The sequence below is a fragment of the Cynocephalus volans genome, chromosome 4 (assembly GCF_027409185.1).
Source record: "Cynocephalus volans isolate mCynVol1 chromosome 4, mCynVol1.pri, whole genome shotgun sequence".
Taxonomy (NCBI): domain Eukaryota; kingdom Metazoa; phylum Chordata; class Mammalia; order Dermoptera; family Cynocephalidae; genus Cynocephalus; species Cynocephalus volans.
The window spans coordinates 79,067,481-79,079,785 of record NC_084463.1 but is presented as its reverse complement, the minus strand read 5'-3'; the positions used below and the strand labels follow the sequence as shown (position 1 = coordinate 79,079,785).

The 12,305-nt window shown below is 40.5% G+C and overlaps 1 protein-coding gene across 3 annotated transcripts in view; it reads left to right on the top strand.

Moving 5' to 3' along the window:
* The window catches only part of AMOTL1 (angiomotin like 1), a 167,051-nt gene that overhangs the window by 126,783 nt on the left and 27,963 nt on the right, over positions 1–12,305 (top strand). The window lies entirely within an intron of this gene.

The following is a 12,305-nucleotide window of genomic DNA, read 5'->3' as shown; positions in this document are numbered from 1 at the left end:
TTGAACAGACCAATAACAATAAAGGAGATTGAAGCTGTTATCAGAAGGCTCCCAACAAAGAAAAGCCCAGGACCAGATGGATTCACAGCAGAATTTTACCAAACATTCAAAGAGGAATTAACACCGATTCTTTACAAACTATTCCAAAAGATTGAAATGGATGCAAATCTCCCAAACTCATTCTATGAAGCAAACATCATCCTGATACCAAAACCAGGTAAAGATATAACCAAAAAAGAAAACTACAGGCCGATATCCTTGATGAATATAGATGCAAAAATCCTCACTAAAATACTAGCAAACAGAATACAGCAACACATACGAAAAATTATTCATCACGATCAAGTGGGATTCATCCCAGGGATGCAAGGTTGGTTCAACATACGCAAATCAATAAATGTGATACACCATATTAATAAACTCAAACACAAGGACCATATGATCATATCTATAGATGCTGAAAAAGCATTTGATAAAGTTCAGCACTCATTCATGACAAAGACCCTCTATAAGTTAGGTATAGAAGGAAAGTATCTCAACATAATTAAAGCCATATATGACAAACCCACTGCCAATATCATCCTGAATGGGGAAAAGCTGAAAGCCTTTCCTTTAAGAACAGGCACTAGACAAGGATGCCCACTCTCACCACTCCTATTCAACATAGTGTTGGAAGTACTAGCCAGAGCAATCAGAGAAGAGAAGGAAATAAAGGGCATTCAGATTGGAAAAGATGAAGTCAAACTGTCCCTGTTTGCAGATGACATGATCCTATATATCGAACAGCCTAAAACCTCTACAAAAAAACTGTTGGAATTGATAAATGATTTCAGCACAGTAGCAGGATACAAAATCAACACACAAAAATCAGTAGCATTTCTTTTCTCCAATAGTGAACATGCAGAAGGAGAAATCAAGAAAGCCTGCCCATTTACAATAGCCACCAAAAAAATAAAATACTTAGGAATTGAGTTAACCAAGGAGGTGAAAAATCTCTATAATGAGAACTACAAACCACTGCTGAGAGAAATTAGAGAGGATACAAGAAGATGGAAAGATATCCCATGCTCTTGGATTGGAAGAATCAACATAGTGAAAATGTCCATACTACCCAAAGTGATATACAAATTCAATGCAATCCCCATCAAAATTCCAAAGACATTTTTCTCAGAAATGGAAAAAACTATCCAGACATTTATATGGAACAATAAAAGACCACGAATAGCCAAAGCAATGCTGAGCAAAAAAAATAAAGCTGGAGGCATAACACTACCTGACTTTAAGCTATACTACAAAGCTATAATAACCAAAACAGTATGGTACTGGCATAAAGACAGACACACTGACCAATGGAATAGAATAGAGAATCCAGAAACCAACCCACACACTTACTGCCATCTGATCTTTGACAAAGGCACCAAGCCTATTCACTGGGGAAGGGACTGCCTCTTCAGCAAGTGGTGCTGGGATAATTGGATATCCATATGCAGGAGAATGAAACTAGATCCATACCTCTCACCGTATACTAAAATCAACTCAAAATGGATTAAGGATTTAAATATACACCCTGAGACAATAAAACTTCTTAAAGAAAACATAGGAGAAACACTTCAGGAAATAGGACTGGGCACAGACTTCATGAATACGACCCCAAAAGCACGGGCAACCAAAGGAAAAATAAACAAATGGGATTATATCAAACTAAAAAGCTTCTGCACAGCAAAAGAAACAATTAAAAGAGTTAAAAGACAACCAACAGAGTGGGAGAAAATATTTGCAAAATATACATCTGACAAAGGATTAATATCCAGAATATATAAGGAACTCAAACAACTTTACAAGAAGAAAACAAGCAACCCAATTAAAAAATGGGCAAAAGAGCTAAGTAGGCATTTCTCTAAGGAAGATATCCAAATGGCCAACAGACATATGAAAACATGCTCAACATCACTCAGCATCCGGGAAATGCAAATCAAAACCACATTGAGATACCATCTAACCCCAGTTAGGATGGCTAAAATCCAAAAGACTATTAACGATAAATGCTGGCGAGGCTGCGGAGAAAAAGGAACTCTCATCCATTGTTGGTGGGACTGCAAAATGGTGCAGCCTCTATGGAAAATGGTATGGAGGTTCCTTAAACAATTGCAAATAGATCTACCATACGACCCAGCCATCCCACTGTTGGGAATATACCCAGAGGAATGGAAATCATCAAGTCGAAGGGATACCTGTTCCCCAATGTTCATCGCAGCACTCTTTACAATAGCCAAGAGTTGGAACCAGCCCAAATGCCCATCATCAGATGAGTGGATACGGAAAATGTGGTACATCTACACAATGGAATACTACTCAGCTATAAAAACGAATGAAATACTGCCATTTGCAACAACATGGATGGACCTTGAGAGAATTATATTAAGTGAAACAAGTCAGGCACAGAAAGAGAAATACCACATGTTCTCACTTATTGGTGGGAGCTAAAAATTAATATATAAATTCACACACACACATACACACACACACACACAAACGGGGGGGGGGAAGAAGATATAACAACCACAATTATTTGAAGTTGATACAACAAGCAAACAGAAAGGACATTGTTGGGGGGGGAGGGGGGGAGGGAGAAGGGAGGGAGGTTTTGGTGATGGGGAGCAATAATCAGCTACAATGTATATCGACAAAATAAAATTAAATAAATAAAAAAAAAAACAAAAAAAAAACCATGACTAGAATTGAGACCCCTTTTTATTTTTCCCTTCCCTTTTTCCAGAAGGCCAACTCTGTGGGCTCTGAGAGTGAGTAAAGATTTCACATTTTTATCCTGAGAAGAATCCTCACTAGTAATCAAACAAAATTATTGTCTTATATGGTTGCAAATTATTTAGCACAGGGGGACTTAATAGTAATGTATTCAGATCTTCTCAAGTGAGTCCTAAGTACTGGAATCAACATTCTGTGCTTTTGACTTCTACATCTGTCTTTGAACCACAGCCAATTATAATAAAAGGCCTCATTTGATAATCTAGTTTATCCTCTTCAGTTACACCAGAAAATAAAAAAATTATTTTGTTGAGATCAGAATAGAGCTTAGAGCCTAAAAATGTTTTCTTAAAATGTCTGTGAAATCAAACATTTTGTCCTCGGGCTGATAAAAATTTAAAAATAAGCAGAATACAGTAACTCTGTGGTGTGGTTTCTTGCAGTTAGTTTTTGAAACTATTTTAGTTCACAAACTGTAGTGAGAGCCTACAGCTGTATCTTAATGGAATCAGAGAACTTTGAGGGGACAAAGTGTTTGTTTTAAGTCCAGAAAATTTGGTCTTAGACCATTAAAAGTAAGCTTGCATCTTGTACTAATTTTCTTTTTGCTTACAAAGACTGTGGTTTGGTAGAAAAAAGAAAAAAAAAAGGATGTGTTCAAAGCAAGTTACAAAAATGGCAATGGGAGGGGTTGCAGAAGTCAAAGGGAGAAGAGTAATAATTGCAGGCAACACATTTCTTTCTCCCTGATCAGTGCTAGCATGAACCACTTCTTTCCCCAAATATAACAATTTCCCCAGCATAACCTTCGATCTTTCAGCCAGGCTTTGGTATTAAGCCATATCTGCCATTCAAATGGGCCATTTAAATAACATAGTTGTAGATAGATAGATAGATAGATAGATACACACACAGTATAATAATGCCTTAATTAAAACAAATATAAGTAAGTGTATATACCTATATACATGAATTACATACAGTAAAATTTACACATTTTAACTGTACACTTTGATGAAATTTACCAACCACCACTGTAAAGATATAGAACTTACATACTTGTGGCTCTTCCTCTCCTCTCCAAGTGAGCTGGCACTCCCCACCAGAACCCATCTGCTTGTGTTCACATGTCAGCACCTTCAGATCGTTACAGTTTATATTATGTCCAGTTTTTATGGTTGTTTTCTGCATGGGAGCCAAATCATGTGGTAGGGTCTTATTTTGTCATACCTGGAAATAGAAATGTCTATGGTATCTTTTTATATTAAGAAAAGAGAAGGCAAAAAAGGACTTGTGTTCTATGGTGGTTATAGGAAGCCTAAGTCTTCGGGTTTGGTTTATAATTGATGCATGAATATGTGTATAGTCAAAACCAAATGCCCCGTGCCTCCTATATCTATGTGGCATTATTAATTCATTGTCTAATTTGTTATTATGCTGTCGGCAGTGATATAGAAATAGAGCACATTTTTCCTTTAAATAAGACAAAGTGGAAGGTTGAACAGCACATTTGGAAGCTGAGCTGGATCAATCAAGCAAATTTGCAAGCTACATATATATAATAGACTTATGTAAGTAAATAAAACCTATGGATAATACCTAAATGTGTAAGTACAATTTCTGGAATTAAAATGCAATAAGAAGAATGACTAAAGATAATTATATCTGAGAACTTTTATGAGTATTGAAATATTTTACCAAATTATACCTAAGGTATATTACTTTTTGGTGCTTCAAACTCACTTTGTGGCCTGGATATTAAAGAGCAATAGATGAATTATATAAAGTAAGAAAAATATAAAGAGTATGTTAAGACCAAAATGTGTAATAACATTGGTCTTGTATTAGACCAACAGAAGATTTTGTAGTTAGGTTTTGTTACTTTCGAGTGATAAGTGTTTGGAAACTATTGGATCATTTTTACATTTTATTTTAAAGACTGAGTTAGAATTTGATCATGTACCAATAGCATCATCTTTTTCAGTAAGCTGTTGCCTAAACTTGTCATATCTCTTCATGTGTAAAACACTTCAGATATTTTGGATTCTTAAAATCCTGCAAAAGTAGACGAGTTTAGATGCAGTAGTCCAGTAGGGAGGGTAAGATGGACAGACATCAGCACTGGGCCTGGAATACAGAACATGGTGAGGACTTGTTAGGGAACTCCTTCCCCCCAAGCCCCCAAGAAAAAAGTGGCGTGGAGGAAAAAGCTTGTAGCCTTTATTGTGGGCCTTGAAAACTAATTAGTATTTTAGAGGAATTTTGCTCTAAATTTTACAGTACTGTGTAAAAGGGAAAATTTCTATTTTTCTTTTAAACTTGGGCAAAAAAGTTTAAATAAATCCTTCACACTTCAGGCTTCACCTCATTTTTCCATGTCGATCCATCTCTCCAAAAGATTTATTTCCCACATTTTAACAACAGCCACTTCCACAAATATTTATCTCTTTGGTAATGTCTAAACCAATGGCTTTCACACTCAGAACCCTTGTTCAAAAGAAAGCTTCCTTGGAAGCCCCACATGTGAAACACAAGGAAAGCAAAGAGATTTCTGGCTGAGACGGGGGTGCCGTCTTCAGAACTGCCCTCCGTCCTTGGCCCTGACACCCCTTCTCCCTCTCTCAGGGTTCTGCAGAACAGAATTTGGTTTGAACTCCCGTTTCTAATTTTCCTTGTCACAGAACTCATTTAAACACAGTCTGCTTTCTCCACCACTTGAAACACACCCTCCCTGGAGTGCTCCCTTGTTTGCTAGTAGACCTACTTAACTGCCCCTCACAACCTAGGGCTCCAGTTGCCTGGTGGAACTGTGGTGGCCTGCACTGGAGTACAGGGACAGCACAGAGCTGAAGACCCTTCCCTGAAATAACAGGAAACTTTATCAGCAAATTTAAAAAAGACAACAAAAAGCCAAGCCAGTAGCTTATAAGGTCAGCATTGTATAATATTACCTTTCCATTGGTAAATTAATGAGTGTGGCTTTTAAAAGTAGATCATCTTTCATGTTGTTTTGCATCAAATAAGCCTCGTGTCAGTACATTACTCTTATATGATGTAAACAGTGCTCTGTTGGAATTATATTTTGGGCATCTCTTTTTGGGTTCATCAGTTTGAATCTCAAACTGGGGTGAAGAGATAAAGGCAGATGTTAAAAAGGGACCCCTGAGCATGGAATACCTTTGAGGGAGAATGAACCTAAATAGTTTTATAGATCCTGAAGTAAATGAAATACCTTCCCATTGTCTTCCCACTCTCACAGCCTCAGAAAAAAGAAATTACCTTTGGTGTCAACAAGGACTTTCTAATGGATCTGAATCTTCAATTACCCTAAAATTTGTAGCCGACCCTTGGAATGGAATCTGCTCCCACATCTGTTCAGTATTACAGGATATGGTGCCAGGGAACTTGGGGCTCAGGGATCTCTGGGGAAGATGAAACAGAAGGAGAAATGTTAGGGAGGGATAATCTGACAGACAGTTATTTGGACATCGTTTCTTAAGAGGAGTCCATTTCAGCACCATTGTGGAGAAGTTTCTAGTTACCAGAATTGATGCCATCGGTGTTGGTCAGTACCTCCTAAGGTGTTCCCCAGCTATTTTCTTGATAGACAAAGGGGCTAGAGTTGTAAAGAAAGAAGAGAGTGTGCTAGTGATCTTTTCTTTACAAAAAGAAAAATCTCCTTGAGCTAGCTTAAGCTCAAATAAGAGGACTGTACTTTAAGTATATTTAAGTGTGTAATGGAGCCTGCAAGCCAGAGGTGCAGGCAGGCCTTTCAGAGGTTAGTAGCCAGGGCTGGAAGATCTGTAAAAATCAAGGTATAGTCTTTGTTTGTCTGTGTGGATCTGTTTTCCTCCCTCTTTCTTGCTGTAGACTCTCATCTACTGTTCCATACACATCTGCTTGATTCTTCATTCTGCAGATTGGCTTTCTCTGTTTCTCCAACCACGTGAAGGAACATGACCACCTAGCTTGAGCTAGGTTGCCTGTAAGTGTCAATATCACTGCCTCTCCCAGGCTTCCACTTACAAATTCCCAAATGAGAAACTCTGGATAGGCTTGGGTCAAGTGGCCCTTCAGGTCTGATCAGCTATCCAATGGCAACGGTGAGTAGGGATGGATGGGAAAGGCTTTATAATGCAGACGTGGCTGATTGCAGAACTTATCCCTGTGGATGGAGGATTGTAGTAGACGGCTCTTCTAAATGGGCACTGGCTGGGCAGATGCCATGAAAGCTGTTGTCTACTCCGTGGAGAATTCCAGTTAGGAAGCATTTGCCCCTTGCGAGCCCTCTCCCAGTGACCCTTCAGTGCCGGATGTGGGGCCTCTGCCGCGGTACACAGAGGGCCAGCGTGCTATCAGCGTCTTCTCTGGTAATGTCCTTTTAAGGTCTCTTCACTCAGAGATTCCTAGAGACTGTACCCCTAGAATCAGTCTCATCAGCCGAAATGAGATTTCTAGTCATTGGCATTTCAGAGGAGATGTGCTGGGTTGTGCCTGCCTCCTCTTTCTTGAGAAGTGCCAGGGAGATATCTGACCCTCCAGAACCAGATGCCAAAATGGGCTAGTTGCGCGCGCGCCCGCACGCACACACACACACACACACACACACACACACACACACACACACCCCTAGAATAGATTCAAATCCCCCCAAATTCAGTCTGTTACAGGTCAAACCTTGCTTCCAGCTGAAAGAAGAGTGAAGAGAACACCTATCTTCTACCTACCAAGCCCCCCAGTGACTTAGTCACCCCTTGGTCAAGCTGGCAGTCACTGGATTCCTCCATCTCTCTTGCTATTTGGGGCTTAGGGAAAAATTCATCAAAACCCCCCCATATCAGGAAAGCCCTAGAAGTTAGTTCTTACTTAGAAGAGCCATGTTACAGTTTTGCTGTCCTCATGAGCTCCAGCTGTAAGTTGGAGCACAAAACTAAAAACAGCAGTGTGGCACAGGGCACCCTGGCACTCCCACTGGCAGACCCCACACACACACCCACCCTCCGTTTTTCTTAACAGAAGTCACTAGGTCCACCCTCCCATGGTTCAGCCAGCTGTTAAGCTTAATGCTCAAATAGTAATCGCAGAAAGTTTTAACAGGCTGTTCACTTTGAACCTTACCTGGAACTGGCAAAGAAGAAGGGTAAGACGGGAAGGGAATTATTGGGTTCAGTTCTAGTCCCATCCACTTCTGCTCTTTCCTTAGGCAAGGAGATTAACCTGTGGGTAGAGGCACAAGTGAGACTACCCTGTGACTTTGTACAACTGTCATAGCTCATTTGGCTTCAGTTTCCTCATTTGCCAAGTGGAGCTGATGTGTGGATTGAGTGAGCTTCTGTTGTAAAGCTTCTGGCACAGTGCCTGAGACATGGTAAATCCCTGGGGATGTGTGTTAGCTCTTGTTGTTATTTATCAAGTATCTATTATGTGGCATCTTACTGATAGTCATTTTAATACTCAGCCAACAGCCCTGCAAAATAGATCTTGTTCATTTCATTTGCGGAGATGGAGTCTCAGAGAGGTGAAGTCACAGGTCCAAGGTGAACTGGGAAGTGAAGGTGCTGGAATCAAACCAGGTTGGCCTGGCTACAAAGCCTGTGCCATCACTGTGGTCTCAAGAGTAAACAGTGTATGAGCAGACATCCTTCTGTGTAAATGGGACCAGAGCCATCAGGCTAAACAACTCCCTGCTCCACATAGCTGAGGGTAATTCATATCTACTGAGTAAACAGACCATTCTGGGCAAGAATTCCCTTGTGTCAACTTGCCTGTTCTAGGAATTTTCAGTATATACATCGGAGCCCAACCAAAACTTCAGCATGAGACTTGTCTTTTTTGAGATCCATCCCTAAAGACTTAGCTAATAATAAACTGAAGGGACCTTCCTATGAGGTAGTTTCACCCATAGGACTCTACCTTGGTATCTCCCAAAGGATGACTTTTCAGAATAAATCTGATACACCTCAGAGTCTCCACGTCTCCAAAGAGTCGGGGAGCATAGCTACCAAACCTTGTAGGCGCACTGCCTTGATGCCCGCTCCTCCTCACCCCCTGGCCTGCATGAGATGTCATCTCTGTGTTCTCATAGCACCCCATGCATGCATGCATCTGTTAGAGTAACTTGTCACAGTGCTTTCGCCTATGTCCTTGCCTTTCTTCCACTATGTCCTACTCACTTTGTAGCCCCAGAATTTATCGCACTTCCTGGAACAACAATAATAATCACAGTGTTATCATAGTTGACATTTACTGGATGCTTACTATATGCATTTTAAAGTAGGTACTGATCCTTACTTTAAAAGCAAAGAAACTGAGGCACAAAGAGGTTCATTTACTTCCAAAGTCACAAAACCATAAGTGGTAGAGTAGAGCTGGTTATGAACCCAGGCAGTTTGATTGTAGAACCATGCTTTTAGCCAGTGCTCCATGATGCCTCCGTGTAGTAGATGCTTAATTAATATTTGTAAGTGGATACACCTGTGAATGTAATCGCTGTGTTTTGAGAAATATATGAGCCGTGACATACTTAAATGTGTACAATACTGAGCTATGTTGTAATGAGGCTCTTCTGTTATTCTGAAGTTTATCTGTATGCTTGCTGGTGCAGGAGAGGCAGTACGGGGCCATGTTTGTGAACATGTGTTAGGTACAAACGCAACTGCTGCCTCTCCCACTGATGAACGTCATTTCCGTGGGCAAGATACTACTTACCCTTTCTTAATGTCTTTTTCCTCAACTGGAAAATAGGATTGATAACGGTGCCTACTACATATAGTAAACTTGGAATAAAAGAAATAATAAAAAAGGAATAATTAAAGGGAATAATATAAGTAACCATTCCCTGAACACAGTACTCCTTCAACAAATGTGGGCAGATATTGTTATTATTGCTGTTGTCATGAACATCATTTTTAAAACTTTACAATTGAAAGCACTACTTCCTATTAGTGGATGAGGAGTTCTGAGCCAGTGTGAGCGATACTAAACGATACTACTGCAGCCTGAAGTCTAAAGTCACCAAACTCACAACAGAAATGTTTTGACCCATAAATTTCAGCGGCCTGTGAAGTATTCTAGAGCCAACAGAGCCTTCGTCCACTATCCACATCTTTGTCCCTAGTGTACACTGTGGGGTTATGGAGCTCAGGCAGATGAGGGAACTGGGAGCCATTAGATGAGCAGTGGCTTCTAAGCAAGCAGTGGGTATAGGGGTAGGGTGGACAGTGTGGACCAGAAGCTGTTAGATCATGAGGACACTGAATACCCAATAACTAACAAGGGCTACAATTTATTGTTCAGTGGGCATTGAACTTGGCACACAACAGATACTCATTTGTTTATTCAACAATATTATTGAGGCAGGCACTCTTTTCAGCCCAGGTAATCAATAATGAGCAAGACAGATAAAGTTCTGAATACTCAGGTCCTTTTAAACTTCATATGCATCATCTCCATTAACAGAGTCATCCCAGCCACTCTGTGGTGTAGATGTTACCATTTCAATTTGATAGATCAGGGAGCTGAAGCCTGTAGAGGTTAAATACCTTGCCTGAGGCCTCATAATTAGAAAGTGATGAGCCTAGGATTTGAATCCAGGTCTTTCTGATGCTAAAGTGCATTCTTTAGCCACAGTATGATACTGCCTATCAAGAAAAGAGCAAATGCTGGGATCCTCTGTGAGTGTGTGTGTGTTTGTGTGTGTATATGTTGGAGGGAAGGGGCATTTGTTAATTCAGAACTCTAATCTAAATAGCTGTCGTTGTGACATAGCAATCATTGTGATCATCAATTTGCAAAACACAAGAAGCTTTGGTTGTAGCTTTGAGTCTTGAGCTCAGTCTCTCATTTTACTGCTTCTAATCAAAATTGATGTCTCCTTGGCTGCCCTCAACAAAGAGAAGAACTTTTATGCCTAGGTTGATTTCTGCTCTGAAATCCAGTGGTTTATTCCCTGACATGCCTGCCTAGTAACTCCTGGGTGCCCTCCGGAGCCTAGATGGAGCCAGCGGGCACCATGACAATGGAGATGTTGTCCAAACGCAGGGAGCTGGTACTCAAGCATCAGTGACTTTGCACAGAAAGAGTAAAGTGCTGTGGTCCATTCAGAGCTGTGGATGGTGGGGCCCAGAGCTGATGGGCTGCTGCTGACGCATTTGTGTTAGGCCTCTTATATGCCCATTTCCATGGGCTGGGAAGGAAGTTTTAGAGGCAGCATTTCGAATGCCACTGAAAGAGAGAAAGGGGGAGGGCAGTTGGTTATTGCAGTGGGGCATAAAAAGCCCCCAAATAATGCTCTGTTGTGGGCCTCACGTTGTTTGCAGGGAATGCCCTCGTTTCTAGGAAGCACAGCCACTACTTAGCTTTACAAGTCTGCTCATTCAGTCTGTCTGTTCAGACGCTGTTCCATTGCCCTCTGATCTCATCGATGTAATTTCACAATACGAGAGTAGTGCAGTCAAACGGGAAAGGTGTTGTAGTGGGACGACATCAGGAGACCCGGTTTCCAGCCTGACTCTGCCTCAGCTGGCCATGGGACCTTGGACAAGGGCCTTTGCTCATCTGGGCTTTCCCTTCCTCACCCATAGAGCAAAGGGGGTAGAACTGAATGTTGATATTTCCTGCGATTCCTGCTAGCTCTGAAGTTGTGTTTGTTACCTGATATCTGCAGCCTTACAAAGCCTTTTTAATTTTCATGCCTTGTATTCAAAAACCACATTTTCTGCTCCTCGAGTGCAGCATTGTTTCTATTGCTTCAGAGCTTGTGGCGCTGGTCCTTAATGTCTGATAACTATTTGTTAAATTAATGAATGACTATAGGAGGAAATAATGAATGCAACCACTAATAACAGGCTGGTGTCGTTTCTAGACTTGGAATCTCTGTGTTTCAGTGTGGGTTGCTAAGATAATTGAGATAACTGATATGAAGCATTCTAATGGTGTGGTCACATAAAAATCAATTTCTGACTACTATTGTCACTGCTGCTGTTGTAATTATGCCCTTTATTTTCTATAAACCACAGAATAGTGTGCACATGATTTTGTAACCACCTTTTTGGAATAATGAAGATTATTTTTCATGTCACTCATATTCTTTAATTTTAATAGTCACATCCTATCCTATTGTAGAGTTTACAGTAGTAATGATTTAATCAGTCCCTTACCATTACACATTAAGATTGTTCAAGCCTCTCCATATTATAAACAACACGTCTAAATGTTCTAATTTATTTTAAAAAGAAAATGAATCACTTTTGTAACAGGAAAAATGTTTTGTATAGGAAATTCTCATCCCACGACATTATCAACCCTGCCTGCTTAAGCTAAAATAGCAGAGAAGTCTGTATAGGAGGGTGGGTAGCAGTGGCAGGGGCACACCAGCCTTGGCTTCCCACATGCAAAAAAAGACAGTGATCACCATCAGTTACATTGTGCTTGAATGACAGGAAAGCAGTTTTCTTAAATCCAAAGAATTGTCCCTTTCTGCTTTTGACCAGGACTAGGAGAAAATGTGGGGTCAGGTCATATGGGAAGAGGATCCAGCT